At 39.0% G+C, this 20533-nt stretch overlaps 1 pseudogene; it reads left to right on the top strand.

Moving 5' to 3' along the window:
* Nucleotides 1–234: 234 nt before the first annotated feature.
* LOC145207091 (fatty acid synthase-like) lies at nt 235–15195 on the top strand (annotated as a pseudogene).
* The last annotated feature ends 5338 nt before the right edge of the window (nt 15196–20533 follow it).

Consider the following 20533-nt stretch of genomic DNA (forward strand, 5'->3'; position numbering starts at 1 on the left):
GATTTTTGTAATAACTGCCATATTAAAGCAAACAATTGCCGTATGTGCGGTATTGGCATCTGACTTTATTTCTAAATGAATTACAACAAAATATGAAGTTCTTGTAAATGAAAAATAAAAGCGAAAACCTGCATCGTAAATGTTGCTTGCTGAATATGCTGACTTTTAAGAAATATAGCAGCGAGAAATTTTTATAGGTGTGTGGTTGATTTGGTTTGTTGTGTTGAAGTGCACTCCGGAAGTTTTGCGCATATTTAGCGATTATACGAGAATGGCGGAAGTCGTGATAAGCGGAATCGCCGGAAGATTTCCGGAATCCGCAGATGTCAACGAATTGTGGGAAAATCTTATCGGAAAAATTGACATGGTAACAGATCATGTAACAGAATTGACATGATAACAGAGAAGATGGAAACCAGGTAACCTTACGTAATAACACTAAGTATGCAAATGCGATGTAACAAGAATTGTAACCGAATACAAATAACCTACCTGTATCTTATTTAAAACACTTTTCTTAAAGTGTTATTATTGGGCCATTAAAAGGAACTGAAATGAAAGAAAATCTTCAGTGTTCAGAAACTTGCTTTATCGGTTGTCATGGAGATGAAGCGATGATGTGCTTTCTTAATTGTGTGGTACTTTTTAGGTTTGTTGGATTTACCGAAGAGAAACGGAAAACTGAAGGAAATTGACAAATTTGACGCAGCGTTTTTCGAAGTTCATTCCCGTCAAGCGGATTCAATGGATCCAGGTCTACGGATGCTGATGGAAGTCACTTACGAAGCAATTCTCAACGCAGGTCACGTTTGGATATCCATTAATTTTTTTCGTTTGGCTTTTTCATGCTCTTTAGCGCTCTTTAGTGACAAACTAAGTTCACTTGCAGGGATTTCCCCGTCCAAATTGGCAGGAACACGGACCGGCGTCTGGGTCGGTGTAAGCGGATCCGAAACAGTCGAAGCTCTAACATCGGACACGCGGAACATGGAAGGTTACGTCATCACAGGATGTTCGCTGTCCATGTTCGCGAACAGAATCAGTTTCTTCTACGATATCAAAGGTAAATTATTATTAACTATTCCGCCCAATTTTTTAAGAATTGTAAGCTCCTAAATAATTAATATGTTGTAATGGAATTTTTATTTTATTAAACTTCGGAAATATCTTTATGCCACAAATGTTTCATTTTGCCTAAATCGATCATTGTTGCAAATCGAACATCCTTTTAGGACCGAGCATGGCGATAGATACAGCGTGCTCATCCAGTTTGCTTGGCTGCACCTAGCTAGACAAGCGATCAACAATGGGGATTGTGACGCTGCAATAGTTGGGGGTGTGCATTTGGTACTGAAGCCTCAGACGTCACTGCAATTCAAGAAGTTAAACATGTTGTCACCAGATGGCGCGTGCAAGGCTTTTGATATAAGTGGCAACGGGTAGGGGATATTGTTCTCATGTTTTTTTCTGTTACGAGCTAATATATTTATGTTCAATCCAGGTATGTTCGTTCCAAGGCGGTGGCCGCAGTTTATCTGTGTAGAAAGGAAGCTGCGCGACGAATATACTGTGAAATGGTACACTCGAAAACATCGTCGGACGGAAGAAAGCCCGAAGGAATAACATTTCCAGCAGGTATTCCCCCCCTCCCCCCCTCAAAAAAACCTTCTTGTAATTAGGTTTTAATTCTTAAAATCAGTTAACTTGCAAACAGGCTGGCTATTTACGTTTATTAACAATTAAATGCACGCAGCTGGTTCGGAAATAAGTTACAAGATTCCGTTTAAAGTCATGTACTTTTTTACCAATTCGATATTACATCGATTACAGGTAGGCAACAGGCTAGGTTACTTGAAGAGACTTACAGAGAATGTGGAATTAAACCACGTGATGTGTTTTATGTCGAAGCGCACGGAACCGGAACTAAGGTATGGAATCAAACTACCAATACATGTTTTGGTGCAGCCCTGTTGCATTCAAATACTTTTTATCTTTGTCAAACAATGCACTATTATCGAATGCAAATACGCACGTTCTTAAAAAAATGACGTTATCAGTTTATAGGTACACAGATATTAAAGAAGATAAAAACGCTATAAAACAGAAAAACAGCTGACAAGCAAATCGGTTTAGTTCAAAGATAAGAGTTGGAATGCGGGCAAGAAAAACAGTTATGCGCGGAATAATCATTTGCGCGGAATAATCATTTCGTTGTGTCATTAGTTGACATGGGTTTATATACGTGTAGGGCTGTGTTTGTGAAAATTTTTACATCACTGTGTCACGTGGCAATTTTTGTTCTGTTTGTTCCACGTGTCTGTAATTTCACGAGGCAATGTCTTTTCCAGTTTGGGGCTCCAGCAATCTAAGATTTCCGCCTCCAAATAGGAATGCTCGATTCAATTGTTTCGAATAGCCACGTATAAAAAGCATGAAAATACTCATTAATACGTATATGTGTTTGAAACGTATTAGAGTGCAAACATGACTTTCCGAAATGTTTGAAGAAGTAGCATAATTTTCAGGCAGGAGATCCCCAGGAGTTGGGGGCGCTTGACCACGTCATGTGCAAGGATCGAAAGGAGCCGCTTCTCATTGGCTCAATTAAATCAAATATGGGACATAGCGAACCTGCGAGTGGGCTTTGTGGCGTCATAAAGTGCTGCATAGCGATTCACAAGCGAACAATGCCCGCTAACCTACATATCAACAATATCAATACCAACATCGAAGCATGTTTTCAGCGTTGCGTGAATCTCGTGTGAAGCCAGTTGTTGAAGCGACATCTTTGCCGGATCAACTTATCATTGGAGTTAACTCTTTCGGCTTCGGCGGAACAAACGTTCATGTGGTTCTGCGAAACAATCACAACGAAGATGAAACACCATGTGATGACAACCAATCTGTCATTTGCTTGGTGACGTCACGCACTGAAGAAGGCATAAAACGTAAGAACAATCAATTAATCGTTTAGGTATTTTCGCGACGTCGTTGTACTTGTGACGTAGAAAAAATTGCTGAGGTCCGTGACGTCACGCCGGCAGTGGCTTCGTTTCTCAATGGAGTCAGTGACGTACCATGCAATCTTCATCCTTACCGCGGTTACGTCATCAATATGGATCGTGATGAAGTAATAAGCTCGGTTGAAAGTTCAAGTAAAGTAGAAAAGGCACGAAAAATTTGGTTTATTTGTACAGGTAAGCGACAGTTCATTGTGTTCGTATACTAGCTGAAGTAGCAGATTGATTTTAAACTTAAAACCCATGTTACGAAAATGTGTCCATTGTAACTCACGGTAATTTGCGGAATATTTTAAAATTTAGACTATTGTTAAACTTTTTTTGATAAAGTAGGTCGCAATAAGTTTATTCACCGCAGGTATGGGTTCGCAATGGGGGGGCATGGGGAGGGACCTTTTGCAAATTTCTACCTTTAAACAAGCTATCCACAAATGCACTCGTGCACTATCGAAGTATGTGGTGGATCTCGAACGGATGCTGTCCGGCGCTGATGTCTTCACGTTCACTGACGTCATCAACTCGTTCGTGGGTCTTGTGGCTATCCAGGTTTGGGTTTCGAAATTTGGCTTTGTACAAAATACTCCAGTTACGGTAACGACATTGCAGATCGGTTTAATTGACGTGCTGACCTCAGTGGGAGTTGTGTGTGATGGCATTGTTGGTCATTCAGTTGGTGAGTTGGCTTGTTCTTATGCCGATGGTGGATTGAGCTTGGAGCAGACGATCCAGGCGGCTTATGTGAGGGTAGATGCGTGAAAGAAGCCAACCTACCTCCCGGGGCGATGGCTGCAGTAGGTGAGTCCATTTCCACTTGCATTACGTCATTTTGTTTTCAGCAGTGATACCATCACAACGACGATTCGTGACAGGTTTGTCTTGGGATGAATGTCAAAAACAATGCCCACAAAATGTCGATCCAGCTTGTCACAATGCTGCCACTAACGTTACAATCACCGGAGATCAGGATGACGTAAAATCCTTTGTGGCGTCACTGAAAGAGCGAGATGTGTTCGCGCGGTTTGTCGACACCGGGAAGATCGCCATTCATTCTAAGCACATGGAGACTATTTACCCTAAATTCCTATGTGAACTAAAAAAGGTTGGTCTTTGCGCAATACATTATGTTTATATCACGTGACTACTTTTGTGACGCCTCAGATAATCCCAAATCCAATGCCTCGAAGTAATAAGTGGTTGACCACGTCGTCACAGCAAAAAAAAAAACGATTCCTCCTGATGATGTATGTCAGAGCGTTTTAGAATCGTCGGCCGAATATCATGCAAACAATCTTCGGAGTCCTGTCTTTTTCCATGATGCAATAATGCGAATTCCAAGTGAAGCGATTGTTATTGAAGTGGCTCCACATTGTCTGATGCAAGTATGTTTCCCATGATAATTTTGACTTATATGTGTTACTATTAACACATTTTTCAACTTATATGTTAGGGGACACTGAAGCGCTCTTTGCCGCCGCCATGCGAGCACGTGATCCTAGCAAGCAAGAAGGATCACAACGGCATTGAAACTTTGTTGACGGCGATGGGAAAACTACATTGTCTCGGTGTTGATGTCAAGGCAAGCGAGTTACTCTCTCACTCTCCAACGCCGCTGCGATCAAGCAATCATCTTTCGAGTCACGTGTCTTGGAACCACGATCAATCGCATTTCGTACCGTCCCCTTATCATTTCTTCATATCGGGGATAGGAGGTAGACCAACCGACGCATCGTACAAGATCGGTGAGACTGCAACTAGCTTATATCACTTGAAAGTTTGAGAGAGTAAGTATTAAAATCCATTTAGTGTTTCACATGTATTAGCAACTAGGTGGATTTGGTGCGTGCATTTTGGTGAACTAAGTTGAAAGCGGTCGTCTTTTTCGCAGACACGTCAGCAAACTCGATAGACCGTTACATGCGTGATCACGTAATTGACAGGCGGTCCCTCCTACCTGCGTCAGCTCTCTTGCGCCTCGTGTGGCAAACATTCGCGAGCTATATGGAAACGTCGATCGACGATATTGCTGTGCAGTTTGATGAAGTGGTAATTCATGGAGCAACATTTCTTGATGACACAGGTTTTTGTAAAAATGGTTTTAAATTTAACTGCTTTATATTAAAGCGTGTTTTCTAATCACCTTTAATACAAAAGCATTTCCGAACAGATGTGGCATGCATTTTGTCACATGCGCTTTAGACGCACTTAGTCGAAGTCAAGTATTTGTTTTTTTAGAACTCGACATTCACGTTCAACTAAATACTCCGCTCGATCAATTTACAATCTCGCACTCCGAAAGACTTTTGGTGACAGGAAAAATTTGGATTGACGGAAGCGAGATATCTGAGCCCAAAAGCTTCCAACCAAACGGCAAAATGTATTTCACCAAGCAGGAGATCTACAGGAAGCTTCGACTGTCGGGTTACCAGTACAAGAAAGCCTTCCAACTTCTTGAAACTTCTGACCAGACCGGCGAGTCCTACAGGATTCGCAGCGACTATGTATTTTATATTGTAACGGGATTGTTTTAAAACAGTGGTTCCCAAACTGGGGTCCGCGGTCCCTTTGGGGTCCGCGAGGTGATTCTTGGGGGACCGCCAAGTCTTTTTTCGAAATTGTGCCAGATAATTTTAATAAGCAGTCACATTTGTAGGTTAAAAGTTATTACATGTACACTGTGAATTTCGTTTCTATATCATCACTGAACAATTCTCTTTTGTGCTATCACAATCAACACAAATGTCTTTGTTTGCAAACAATTCGGAACTGTTAATTCTGTAGGTAGGCATACACACTTTACTACTAGTGCCACGAGGTAAGCTGAAAAGCTGGTTTCTTTACTTGTTTATATTTGCAAAACTTCAATATTGCCGTGCAGTGGAAGGTGTAAGTTTAGTTATTTTTTTAGAAGGATATCTTTAGAAAGAATGTCTCCGCCAACAAAAAAGCTGAGGTATAATGATTCTTATATTCAGTTTGGTTTCACTGTGATTAATTCTGGAGAAGAAGAGAAACCGCAATGTGTCCTGTGCTCCAAAGTGTTGGCAAGCTCTGCATTAAAACCCAGCAAGTTAAAAAGGCACTTAGAAACGCAGCATCCAAGTTCAAAAAACAAAGATTTGGAATTTTTTAGACGCCATGCTGAAAATTTAGTGAAATGTAGGCTTGATCGCAGTGAAGAAATTTGGAAGGAGAATGCGTCTGGGTTGAAAGCGTCCTATGAAGTGTCACGGAAGATAGCTGTTGCCCAAAAACCACACAATATCGGGGAGCTGTTGGTTTTGCCCTGCTGTGAAATAATTATACAAAATATGTTGGGAAGTTCTCAACTGCGCGTGCTCAAGGAAATACCCTTGTCTAATAACACGGTGGGTAGGCGAATTGATGAACTGTCACAAAACATTTTGAAATAGGTGGTTTTTAAAATACAAACGTCGATGTTTAATTTCTTTGCGCTCCAGCTTGATGAAACTACCGACGTGGCTAGCTTGGCTCAGCTTTGTGTATATGTACGTTACATACATAACAGGCAATTAGAGGAAGAGTTTTTGTTTTGCGAAACTCTTAGCACAAATACAACTGCAAAGGATGTTTTCAACAAAGTGAAAAGTTTTTTTTGAGAAACATAATCTCAAGTGGAAAAAGGTATTTGCACCGACGGGGCTCCGGCGATGCTTGGTTGTCGATCTGGTTTTCAGACTTTAGTTAAAGAAAAATCACCAGAGGTAACTGGAACACACTGTATTATTCATCGCCAAGCACTAATGGTAAAAACCATGCCTGAAAAGTTGAAACATGTTTTGGATGACGTGATCAAAGTAGTGAACTGCATCAAAGCAAAGGCACTTAACTCTCGTTTGTTTGCCGAGTTGTGCAAAGAAAATGAATCTGAATTCGAAACGCTCTTGTTGCATACACAGGTAAGATGGCTTTCCAAAGGCAAGGCGCTGAAAAGAGTTTTTGTTCTACGAAACGAAATAAACGATTTTCTTCTAGAAATGAAACCAGACATGAACAATCCTTTTTCTGATAATTGTTTTCTAATTTGTCTGTCCTTTTTGGTGGACATTTTCGAATCTGTTAACTCTGTCAACTTGGCCCTCCAAGGGAAGGACACCAACGTCATACACTGCCATGAAAAATTAGCAGCCTTTAAAATGAAGTTAACACTATGGCATTCCAAGTTGGACAGCAAAAATTTTGCTCCATTTCCTCATCTAAATATGTTCCTTGATGAGAATGAATTTTATGTGAAAGATGAAATTCTTGAGACTTTTAAGCAACACGTTATTACACTTGGGGAAGAACTGTGCCGTTATTTTCCCAACATGAAGGATTTTGAACAATATAGCCTCTTTATTATCAACCCGTTTGCAATTACAGTAAGAGATTTGCCTTCGGAGGACTGTATAATTCAAGAACAGTTCATTGACCTGGTGAACGATAGTAGTGCAAAACGTAGTTTTCGTGAAATGGGTTGTAATGAATTTTGGATTCAAATGGCAAATTCTTATCCAGATCTAGCAAAGATGGCACTTAAAGTACTTGTTTCATTTGCGACTACCTATGAATGCGAGACAGCTTTCTCCGCACTACTTGCCATCAAAACAAAATGCCGAAACAAATTGGATGTGACACATGATATGAGAGTTGCCCTTTCCAAAACTGAACCTAAAATCGATGATCTAGTGAAAACCAAACAGGTTCACCCGTCTCATTAAAATGTACAATATGTTGGCAATAAATTGATGCTGAAACTGGAGTTCAGCATCAATTTGAAACCGTGAGCGGTCAAAAAAATTGAAAGGGGACCGTTTCGAAAAACAAACAAAAAAGTTTGGGAACCGCTGTTTTAAAATGATCCAAATTAAAAAAACAGCAGTTTTTCTGTTGGTTAGAATAAGTAATTATTCACAAGTTTGTTGGTAAGCAAGTGTTGTGAGAATAATATCTAATCTGTAGCTTCTTTTATAGGAACTTACGGTAAAGTAGCTTGGACAGGAAATTACGTCACATTTATGGACGCGATATTACAATTCAACTTGCTTTCATCACGTGATTACAAACTCCGCCTTCCCACCAGAATCCAGCGAATTAGAATTCGACCTTTCACTGGTGACTTAGTAAAATCTATTAGCGTCAGCAGGTGACTTGCAAACCAGCATGTTAAAAACTTCATCGTACTTTTAGCTGTAATCTTGTCTTTAACAGGGATACTGGCGTAACCTTGGCCGGAAGGCACATGGAGGTCATCGGCTTGCACGTAACCAACAGTCAGCGAAGGGGGCAGTTGGAACGACCTGTGTTCAAGGTCAAGAAATTCGCCCCTCGGTTTCAAGAGGTAACAGATCATACCGTATCAAACTATGCCAATATCATCGCTGGTTTTGTTCGACGCCATCCCGACAAGTTTAAAACAAATGGTTGCCTGAACGCAATCGCTGACGTTAGCAGAAATGAAGCAAAGCACACATCATCAACGCTTCTCCAAACGCTCAATTAATTCGTAGATGAAGGTCAGTTTTAACCTATTTTTGTTGGCAAGGTTTCAATCCAACACTTGTTGCAGAAAATTGGAAATCACGTGCCTTCATGCTGATTTCTGATTGGTCATTGAGTTATTGCATGTTCAGCAAAGACATTATTACGTCGACAATTGACATGGGCATTCAGGAGCTGATGTATGATGTTAGAGTGGGCGAACTACCGAAGCAGCTACTAGGACGCAAAAGAAGTGAGGATAGTCCGTCATAGCTTTGATATGTTTATTGAAACTTTTTTTTCACAGGCGTGAACCGATTGTTGCTTGACCATCATACCTCGGTTGTCATGACGGCGCGACGCAGGTTGAGCCACCCAGTGGTCACAATCTAAATGTTGTAATTCTTCATGACATTTTTACATCAGGTACAATTTTCAGATTACCCGAATGTTTCAAAATTTTCTGTAAAACTCTGTGTTGACGGTTGCAGGAATTGAAAGCGGTAGAAGCATTGTTGAGAATATTCTTGAGCGTCTCTGCAGCGGTACGTCATTCATTATGCTCCACCACACAGTCGGCGGAAATATGCTACAAGATGTTTACAACGAAATAATAGGTTTGGCTAAACCCACATTGAAACGGTCATGTGTAAACGTTAAACAGGTAAAAGTTGATTCTGTTGCTGAAATATTACTGTTTAGTTGTGCCCTGTTTGTATGCAGTTTTTTTGACCTTTCTACTATATTCTCGCTCTAGCTCTGTCTGGTAAAAGCACACTGTATTTATAAAACAATTCGGCAATAAAATATAACGTTACCAGAATTTTCCAAACAAAACAACCGAATTTTACAACTTCCATCATAACAGTACAAAGCTGCATAAATCGCAAACTTTTTTAATCTTAGATTCTTCCTTTAATAGGTTGCTGACGTGTTCCGTACCTTTGACTTCCACCTAGTTTCATCACAAACAACAGAAGGATTGTGGAAGTAATCTGCTTCTGTTTCGTCATAAACCATTAAATGACGTCGCAAAGCACCGGTTGCACGAAATCCCGACAATGAATTTCGAGTGGGTGGAAGATTTAAAGGTTTGTTTTGGGGTGAAAGATTAAAAGAAATTCTTTTGCACAGCGCATGCGATAAGGCTTTACAATCAGTTTTGTTGCTAGAAATTCCTTGCGACAAGCGACAATGACGTCGTGCTGATTGCACGGGAAAATTTGAATGGACTCGAGGAGTTTTGCCAAAGTCTCAGGAGGGAATCAGGATCAAATCGTGTTCGGTAATTATTGTGCAACAATAGTAGACAATCGGAAACATGTACGCCACATCTTACTTTTATTACGTAGATGTATCAGTAATCGTAGTCTTGAATTAACCAGTCGTCTTCCCGGCGATATATCGGATGTTCTTGAGCGACAACATGTGGTAAATGTGTACCAAGAGGGAGAGTGGGGAAATTTCCATTGTGTCGATATGAAACAAGTTAAGCAGGTAAACAACATTCGGCTTGTTTCTTCTAAGACCTTAATTGCTTGACGCGAATTACCAACCTTTTGCATTCGACCAGTTTATTTTATGTGACAATTAAGAACCAGTTTGTGTTTTATGTTGGAGGAAAAAGTCAAAATGCTTGTATCTATTGCTTAAGGTTGAGTCGAGTCGAAGCTACTTGCTGATCAAAAACCCCGGCGACTTGTCGACACTCAAGTGGATTTCACTCCTCCCAAGCGGAAACTCAACCGAGTACAAAGTCTCTTTTGCCGCACTCAACTTCCGTGACGTCATGCTTGCGTCAGGAAAACTTCCCGCCGAAGCAATTCCAGGTTAATGACATTAACATCAAATACATTGAGATATAAACCGGCGGTTGATTTCCTGTAGGGGACACGGACAAATATCGCACGCTCCTTGGACTGGAGTTCAGCGGATTTGATCACGCGGGTGGGAGGAAAATGGGGATCGTTCCGGGAGAGGGATTTTCAACCCATGTAACACAGCATGAGATGTTCACCTGGGATGTGCCAGAACGATGGTAAAAAATATTACAAATATCACGAAAATGCATAACTCGTTTGGTCTCCAAAGCTCGCTTGATTAAGTCATTTATGAAACACCATAGCATTAGAATGTGTATGTCGATTTGATATTTCAATGGAGCCCTGTGACAATCACTAAAATATTTGAAGTATACTAACTGCACGCGTAAGACCGCTGAGAAAAAAAACTTCATACAGGTAAATACTTTGGTAAACTATAAATGACACTATCTGACATTTTTTCTTCCTAATACTTTTTACACTAAGAAAAAACAAGTTGCAAACACTTCTTAAATAAGTGCTAACACTCTTAGCCTGCTGCTGAGAAGAATAAACGGATGTTACTTGGATTTCGGGTTTTCTTTTATTACGCGCTTTACATAGATTAATTATCGTTAGTTGGTAATCACGGGCAAAATCTTAAATCACATTTATTAGGCATATTATATTTAACTTTTGCTTCATCACAATTCATCAAAAAATTACTGTCACATTGACGTTTCCTTGCAAGTAGAATTGACGTGTTGGTAATTTATATGTTTGTTATGACGAACGGGAAGTCGCGTTGTGTGTAAAAATTCAATGTTGGTGGGAACCACTGGTGTAATACAACATAATTGAAATGTCAGATATCACGACCAGATACATTTTTAAACTCAACGATGAACTGCCTAAGCACAAAGCAAGCCCACCGGACCAGCCTAACCGCGAATATTTGCACAGGAGTTTAGCGGAAGCGGCTTCAGTGCCCGTTGTGTACAGCACGGCATACTACGCACTCGTCGTACGGGGACAAATCCGGCCAGGGGAGTCAGTGCTGATCCACTGCGGCGCTGGTGGTGTCGGCCAGGCCGCCATCTCCATTGCTCTCTCCAGGGGTTGTATGGTTTACACCACAGTGTCAAGTCAAGCGAAACGGGATTTTCTCAAACAAAAATTCAAACAACTCGATGATGCAGGTTTCGCGCAATCACGCGATCTCACTTTTGAGCTGGATATCATGAAAAAGACGAATAGGAAAGGTCAGTTAAGTTTTTTTGATTGTTTTAGCATGTTATAAGTAGAAGTAGCTGACACTTTGGCTTCATTTTTTACACAAATTCAAGTTGTTTGTGACAATGACAATCTCTTTAATGTTGACGTAATATAATCTGTTACAGGTGTTGACGTCATTCTGAACAGTTTGTCTGGTGAAAAATTGTTGGCGAGTGTTCGGTGTCTGGCAAAACATGGAAGATTCCTGGAGCTGGGAAAGTTCGATCTCATTCACAATAACCAGATCGGTAAGATCACGCAGGCAACTATCGTCGTAAAAAATGCTAAATCACAATGACGTTAACTTGATGCCAAGAGTGATGAGTTTTAAACAGTTTTAAATACTGCAGCGAAAACTTGTTAAATTTCGCCGTTCACACTTTCTAGAAACGGTTTTAATTTACGATTCTGCTCAGGGTTATATGCCTTTCTTAAAAATATCTCGTTTCATGGAATCCTGCTCGACTCGTTGTTCGACGACATTACCGGCCGATGGCTTGAAGTAAGAGAGTTGGTGAGGAAGGGGATTGAAAAAGGCGAAGTAAAGCCCCTTCCGTGCCGGATATTTAAAAAGTAAGGGCTAATAATGACTACCCGATGTAAATGACTATTACAAATGGATACGTTCTACACACGGTTTTTCGTTGATCATTGCAAATTCAGCTCGCCCGCGATCTTTTGGGATTTACAAACTAAAGTGTAACGTCGCACAGGTATGAGGGTGAATCGGCATTTCGCTTTATGTCGCACGGAACACACATAGGAAAAGTTGTTGTAAACGTCATCCGCGAAAAAGATCACGTGCTGCAAAGGTCAGTTGGTGGTCGAATCATGGTAGAGCTACTAACACCATAACGAGAATCCGAACATCGCTTTCACAAGGGGGCGTAAAGAGCTGCATTTTTATTTAGCGGCTATAAATGGGTTGGGTTGGGAAATATTTACATACAATTTTAACATTATTAACTAATTTTTTGGGTTAGTTTTATTGAATTTTAAGTGCTAATACCTTACCCCGACCCTAATAGCCCTAACCGTGAACATTTTTGGAGATACAACCAACCACATTTGGGTGTGTGATTCTCGTTATGGTGTTAGTAGCTCTACCTCAAATCATCACAAAATGCCAAGCTTCGAAAAAATATGTTTGAATTATTTCAGAGTGTCTTTGAATTCCGACCTCTGTTACGTCGTGACTGGTGGTTTGGGGGGATTCGGAATCGAATTTTGTAATTGGCTGGTTCAACGAGGAGCGAAGAAGTTGATTATTACGTCACGATCAGGTTATCATCTAAACAGGATTATTTTGTAATAATATCTGTTGGAACACTATATACGGATCTGTTCATAAGTTTAATGGTGAAACTAACGGCCCAAATAGACGTAAAAAGCGACATGCTTTATTGTTCAAACGTTTCGGCAAATGCTCATGCCATCATCAGTGATATGAAGGCCACATCAATTGCACCCATTTATATACACTTTAGTCGCATAAAGGAATGATAAAAAGGTGCGAAACAAGCGTCGCATAAAAACGATAGATAAAAAGGTGTGCAGAAGCGAGGTGTAAGCCACCTGCGAGTATGCGTCTGACCAAACAGGTGCAGAGCAACTACGACATACAATATATTTACAAACAAAGAAACAATAGTAGGACAGCACGTCACATCAAAAATACGCAATAAGTTAATTAGGTATTAAACAAATACAGAGGAACCGACTTAGAATCAACGTTTAATTCCGGTTTATAGTGTTGAATGAAAATTGATTCCAGTAACATTAGAATCAATTTTCAATAAACCGGAATTAAACGTTGATTCTAAGTCGGTTCCTCTGTATTTGTTTAATACCTAATTAATTCTGCACAGGTGCAAACTCGGCTTACAGACAACGTTACATCGAAGATTGGGCGTCACAAGGTGTACACATCATCATCAGCAGCAATGACGTCGGAAAAGCAGACAAAGCAGCGAATTTGTTGGATGAAGAAACAGGTGGTGTATTCCATCTCGCGATGACGTTGCGTGACGCAATGTTCGAGAATCAAACACAGCGAGATTTCGAACTCGTGTGTGGACCCAAATGTAACGGATTAATCAACCTTGACAAGTAAGTTCCAATTCCACGTTACCTCGTGCGTAATTCCAACAAAATTGTTACTCGTTTTGGATATACTTATTGAAATCTGACGTAATCACATCATAAACAAAATCTTTGTCACATGAATATTCGCGCTGTTGATTGGTTCTTTGAATCCAGGTATTCCCGTCAAAAATGTCCGAACCTTCAACACTTTGTCACTTTCTCAAGTAGCGCAAGCTATAACGGAACAAAGGGACAATCTAACTATATTCTTGCTAACACTGTGATGGAACAATTATGTCGCATTCGTCGTAACGACGGACTTCCGGCGGTTGCGATACAGTGGGGCGCGGTCGGCGATGTGGGGATCGCAGCTGACAAATTCGGTGATTCCCCTGTAGCAGGAACCTGGCCGCAATCCATTTTATCTTGTCTCGATGTGAGTAAAAGTAACCAATAAAACATTTGCCCCTGGCAGACAGCAGTAATACCTTGCCTTGATAATTCGAACTTTTTTTCTTGTCGTAGAGTTTGGATAAAGTTTTGCAGCAGGATGAAGCAGTTGTTGCGTCATATATACCCATAAAAATGGCGTCTGAAAAAACAGAAGTTAAATACGAGAATTATCCGGTGACGTTCGTAGCAAACGTCCTCGGGATTTCGGTGAGCACTGATGTCATTGCAAATCGTAGCTGGGTATTAATGACGTGTTGTTTTAGGATTTGAGCCAAATCGATGACGACACTTCCCTGCTTAGACTTGGAGCCGACTCTCTGATGACGACAGAGATTCAACAGAAACTAAATTATTGTTTCAACAAAACCCTTGATACGAAGGCGGTAAACGAACTGACATTTGCAAAACTTAAACATATGTCGACTAAGAAACAATCAAAAGCTCCCAATATGAGAAAGTTTCAACGCCTTTGTTCATCAACACAATCTATCAGTGATGATGAGAGTGTGGATAAGCGATGCGCATCGACTGCAAGTTGTGAATAAACGAAAATGTTTGTAAAAAATTGTCGTTTTAATCGTGAGAGCTTGTGTTTTCTTTTTTACTTTTTTTTTTGAGGATAACGTTCTCATCCGTTGTTGCCCATTATTTTTTTATTTTATTGGTCAATTGTTTTCATATTGTAAAAATCCCGGCAATCGCTCACATCAATTTTGCAAATACACGCATACAAACATTTTTACCATCGATAGCAAAACATTTGCGTTATTATGTCAGTCACAATGAATTGTATACGTCCGTACATTTATTGTTTACACATAATTCCCGAGCAGAGGTTATACCAGGGGTGCACAACCTTGCAGTCATACAGAGACGAGTTTGTGCGGCCGTGAACATGTTTATTATAGAATATATGTACTGGCGGCCGTGACGTAAATAAAAACTCTTTTGCCAAATATTTTGATTTTCAGACTGCTCCAAACACATTTTGTGGAACTGAACTTTCTTACGCCTATTGTGTGCAAACAATGCGAAAAAGCAGATACCACAAGCGTAACAATAAAGATTATGACGTCATAAAAGCTAAGACTGTCAATTTGTTTGTCAAGTTAGAAATTAATTTAGGTATTTTAGGCGCCATTAGATAGTATATATATGTGTAATATATAAGTATTTTTTACATCAGTAATTTTAAAACACAAGCAAGCAGACAATAAGCGGCCGCTGGTGAAAAAAGATCTGTGATGCGGCCGTAGCGAAAAGGTTGTGCACCCCTGTGCTCAGACTTGGACAACTAGATTTTTTTTCGGTTTTTCAAACTAGATTTGAAATAAAATTAGAGCATCTCATTTTTTACAAATTAGATTAGAATTAGAATTACCATGTTCTCGAAAATCAGAAATTAAACTGGAATCAAACTAGAATTATACATTGAAGCCAACCAACTTTAGTTTGTTTCAAATTTGAACTTGAAGCTTTGCACGTTTTAAACTACATAATTCGGCGTGTCTAAAACGCGTTTAAACGGAGCTGATGTGGCCGTCATGTCAAGTGGTTCTCAGCAGTATCAACACAAAAATAATGCGTTATTTTGAACAGAGATTTTTGTAATCCTCGTGTTTTTCATCGGCGGACAGTTGCAATTGTACTCGCCCTTCGCGATTTACGCAGCTGCCTATGTTTTCTCATTTATAGAAGCTACTGGTTTTCATTTGGTTATATTAAGCCGCAACAGCCAACGAGGTAGTGCTTAGGTGGTTTTGTGCGCTTTGGATACAAAACACATGCTCGTATCACATGCCTAAAACTGCTGTTGGACAAACTAGCGTTTCTGGGAAAACTGTAAATTAGTTTAGAATTAGAATTAGAGCTTACTCGATATTTCTGAATTAGATTAGAACTAGAATTACCGCAATTTTGCTCTAATTTGCCCAATTAGGCAACTAGAATTATCTAGTTGTCCAAGTCTGCTTGGGCTATTATACCCATCAGAGGTCGCGTAGAAATTTCTGTTTTAAAATGGGGTCGCAGAGCACAAAAAAAGTTTAAGTAGCCCTGACCTAAACCAAGTTCAACTTAAGTTGGGTGATTATTTTTGTTGTCCTGTTATATAGTTCGGCATCGAAATTCCAAAACATAACCCTTCCTGAATTATAAGATTAAATATTCTTACTGGGATCAGCTCTGAAGCGTCGGTGGAGCACGAGTCCCAGAAGAACTCCTGTCGTGTGTTCGAGACTCGAATCCCACTGCACGCTAAATTTTTCTAGCCTATGCCTTTCCACATGGGAATGCTTGGGAGACCGACTGATTCGGTATAACGCCTTTAATAGAACTGGCGTACTATGGAAGTTAGGGATAGTTACTTTGATTGACTACAAATGTTTTCCTTGTATAATAAACAAGGGGCTCGCGACCCACAGGTTGAAAGCCACTGAATAAAAAACATATTTGTTGGACAAGATTGTGCATCCAACCCCCCCCCAAAAAAACTAATGAAACTGCCGAGCGTCGGAGATTTAACATCCAGCTGAGCAAAAGAATGCTTTCAGCCCACGCAATGCAACGTTCACTTTTCAAACAAAGAAATCTAATAAACGCCTCCGTTGTTACCACGTAATAAGAATTGTCTCTTGGCAAAAATTATTCTTTTATGTTTTAAAGGTCATCTTACTTTGTTATTAATGCGAAACATGTTTGTTTTAAAGTGGAGATCAAAAACTTAAAAAAGCAGCATGAAAAGTGGGTAAACAGAGCGCATGTGTTCAATAAAGTGTTGCTGGAAACAGCTCAAATTCAATTTTAAAATAAACAAAAATTAAATCTGAAACGGAGAAACCTGAATAATTATCACACAAATAGGTGAAAGTAGTGAAAATCAATTGCATTTAAGGTATTTGTAAAATTGGGCTACTTTTGACTGGTAAAGTTGCGCTTTTCCGCAATTTGACCTGGCAACACTGATGTCTACATAAACATAAAAAGCCTGGATTTCAGCTTTCAACTTGGTGACAACAGTTATTTTTGTTAATTTATATATCCTATTGATAGTTGAAAGACGAAACCACAATGATGAGGGACAAAATTACACTAAATTAAAGTTTCTCGATATACAACTTTTAAAATTTTGCCCCCCTTGCCCCCTCAATAGCATTTAAATAAACCATTGTCATTCTGCCAGAATAAAATCGAAAAAAGGAATGCGATACGAGAGAACGTCAAGGATGGTTGCGCAACGAACGTTTTGGCCAAATCAAAATATTGACAAAATACGCTAAATTTAATACGATTTTTGAAACCTTTTCGGGCCCATTATTTTTTTTTAAATCGCAACATTGCCTCATCTTTTAGTCTATTTTAATAATCCGTTTTCAAAAAACTGAACCCGACTCGATAATTACAGCAAAATGCAATTAACTAACACCCACTTTGGGCCAAATGCCGAAACTGACAAAATACGCTAACTTTATTACAATTTTTGAAATCTTTTCGGGCCCATTATTTTTTTTAAATTCGCACCATTGCCTCATCTTTTAGTCTATTTTAATAATCCGTTTTCAAAAAAGTGAACCCGACTCGATAATTAGAGCAAAATGCAATTAACTAACACCCACTTTGGGCCAAATGCCGAAACTGACGAAATACGCTAACTTTATTACAATTTTTGAAATATTTTCGGGCCCATTATTTTTTTTAAATTCGCAGCTTTGCCTCATCTTTTAGTCTATTTTAATAATCCGTTTTCAAAAAAGTGAACCCGACTCGATAATTACAGCAAAATGCAATTAACTAACACCCACTTTGGGCCAAATGCCGAAACTGACGAAATACGCTAAGTTCAATACAATTTTTGAAATCTTTTCGGGACCATTATTTTTTTAAATTCGCAACATTGCCTCATCTTTTAGTCTATTTTATTAATCCGGTTTCAAAAAACTGAACCCGACTCGATAATTACAGCAAAATGCAATTAACTAACACCCACTTTGGGCCAAATGCCGAAACTGACGAAATACGCTAACTTTATTACAATTTTTGAAATCTTTTCGGGCCCATTATTTCCTTTAAATTCGCCACATTGCCTCATCTTTTAGTCTATTTTAATAATCTGTTTTCAAAAAAGTGAACCCGACTCGATAATTACAGCAAAATGCAATTAACTAACACCCACTTTGGGCCAAATGCCGAAAGTGACGAAATACGCTAAGTTCAATACAATTTTTGAAATCTTTTCGGGCCCATTATTTTTTTTAAATTCGCAGCTTTGCCTCATCTTTTAGTCTATTTTATTAATCCGGTTTCAAAAAACTGAACCCGACTCGATAATTACAGCAAAATGCAATTAACTAACACCCACTTTGGGCCAAATGCCAATAGGGACGAAATACGCTAAGTTCAATACAATTTTTGAAATCTTTTCGGGCCCATTATTTTCTTCAAATTCGCACCATTGACTCATCTTTTAGTCTATTTTATTAATCCGGTTTCAAAAAACTGAACCCGACTCGATAATTACAGCAAAATGCAATTAACTAACACCCTCTTTGGGCCAAATGCCGAAACTGACGAAATACGCTAAGTTCAATACAATTTTTGAAATCTTTTCGGGCCCATTATTTTTTTTAAATTCGCAGCTTTGCCTCATCTTTTAGTCTATTTTAATAATCCGTTTTCAAAAAACTGAACCCGACTCGATAATTACAGCAAAATGCAATTAACTAACACCCACTTTGGGCCAAATGCCGAAACTGACAAAATACGCTAACTTTATTACAATTTTTGAAATCTTTTCGGGCCCATTATTTTTTTTAAATTCGCACCATTGCCTCATCTTTTAGTCTATTTTAATAATCCGTTTTCAAAAAAGTGAATCCGACTCGATAATTAGAGCAAAATGCAATTAACTAACACCCACTTTGGGCCAAATGCCGAAACTGACGAAATACGCTAAGTTCAATACAATTTTTGAAATCTTTTCGGGCCCATTATTTTTTTTAAATTCGCAGCTTTGCCTCATCTTTTAGTCTATTTTAATAATCCGTTTTCAAAAAAGTGAACCCGACTCGATAATTACAGCAAAATGCAATTAACTAACACCCACTTTGGGCCAAATGCCGAAACTGACGAAATACGCTAAGTTCAATACAATTTTTGAAATCTTTTCGGGCCCATTATTTTTTTTTAAATTCGCAGCTTTGCCTCATCTTTTAGTCTATTTTAATAATCCGGTTTCAAAAAACTGAACCCGACTCGATAATTACAGCAAAATGCAATTAACTAACACCCACTTTGGGCCAAATGCCGAAACTGACGAAATACGCTAACTTTATTACAATTTTTGAAATCTTTTCGGGCCCATTATTTCCTTTAAATTCGCCACATTGCCTCATCTTTTAGTCTATTTTAATAATCTGTTTTCAAAAAAGTGAACCCGACTCGATAATTACAGCAAAATGCAATTAACTAACACCCACTTTGGGCCAAATGCCGAAAGTGACGAAATACGCTAAGTTCAATACAATTTTTGAAATCTTTTCGGGCCCATTATTTTTTTTAAATTCGCAGCTTTGCCTCATCTTTTAGTCTATTTTATTAATCCGGTTTCAAAAAAGTGAACCCGACTCGATAATTACAGCAAAATGCAATTAACTAACACCCACTTTGGGCCAAATGCCAATAGGGACGAAATACGCTAAGTTCAATACAATTTTTGAAATCTTTTCGGGCCCATTATTTTTTTTAAATTTGCAACATTGCCTCTTCTTTTAGTCTATTTTATTAATCCGGTTTCAAAAAACTGAACCCGACTCGATAATTGCAGCAAAATGCAATTAACTAACACCCTCTTTGGGCCAAATGCCGAAACTGACGAAATACGCCAACTTTAATACAATTTTTGAAATCTTTTCGGGCCCATTATTTTTTTTAAATTCGCAGCTTTGCCTCATCTTTTAGTCTATTTTAATAATCCGTTTTCAAAAAAGTGAACCCGACTCGATAATTACAGCAAAATGCAATTAACTAACACCCTCTTTGGGCCAAATGCCGAAACTGACAAAATACGCTAACTTTATTACAATTTTTGAAATCTTTTCGGGCCCATTATTTTCTTTAAATTCGCACCATTGTCTCATCTTTTAGTCTATTTTAATAATCCGTTTTCAAAAAAGTGAACCCGACTCGATAATTACAGCAAAATGCAATTAACTAACACCCACTTTGGGCCAAATGCCGAAAGTGACGAAATACGCTAAGTTCAATACAATTTTTGAAATCTTTTCGGGCCCATTATTTTTTTTAAATTCGCAGCTTTGCCTCATCTTTTAGTCTATTTTAATAATCCGTTTTCAAAAAAGTGAACCCGACTCGATAATTACAGCAAAATGCAATTAACTAACACCCACTTTGGGCCAAATGCCG

The sequence above is a fragment of the Phallusia mammillata genome, unplaced genomic scaffold (assembly GCF_965637545.1).
Source record: "Phallusia mammillata unplaced genomic scaffold, kaPhaMamm4.hap1.1 HAP1_SCAFFOLD_84, whole genome shotgun sequence".
NCBI classification, from domain to species: Eukaryota; Metazoa; Chordata; class Ascidiacea; order Phlebobranchia; family Ascidiidae; genus Phallusia; species Phallusia mammillata.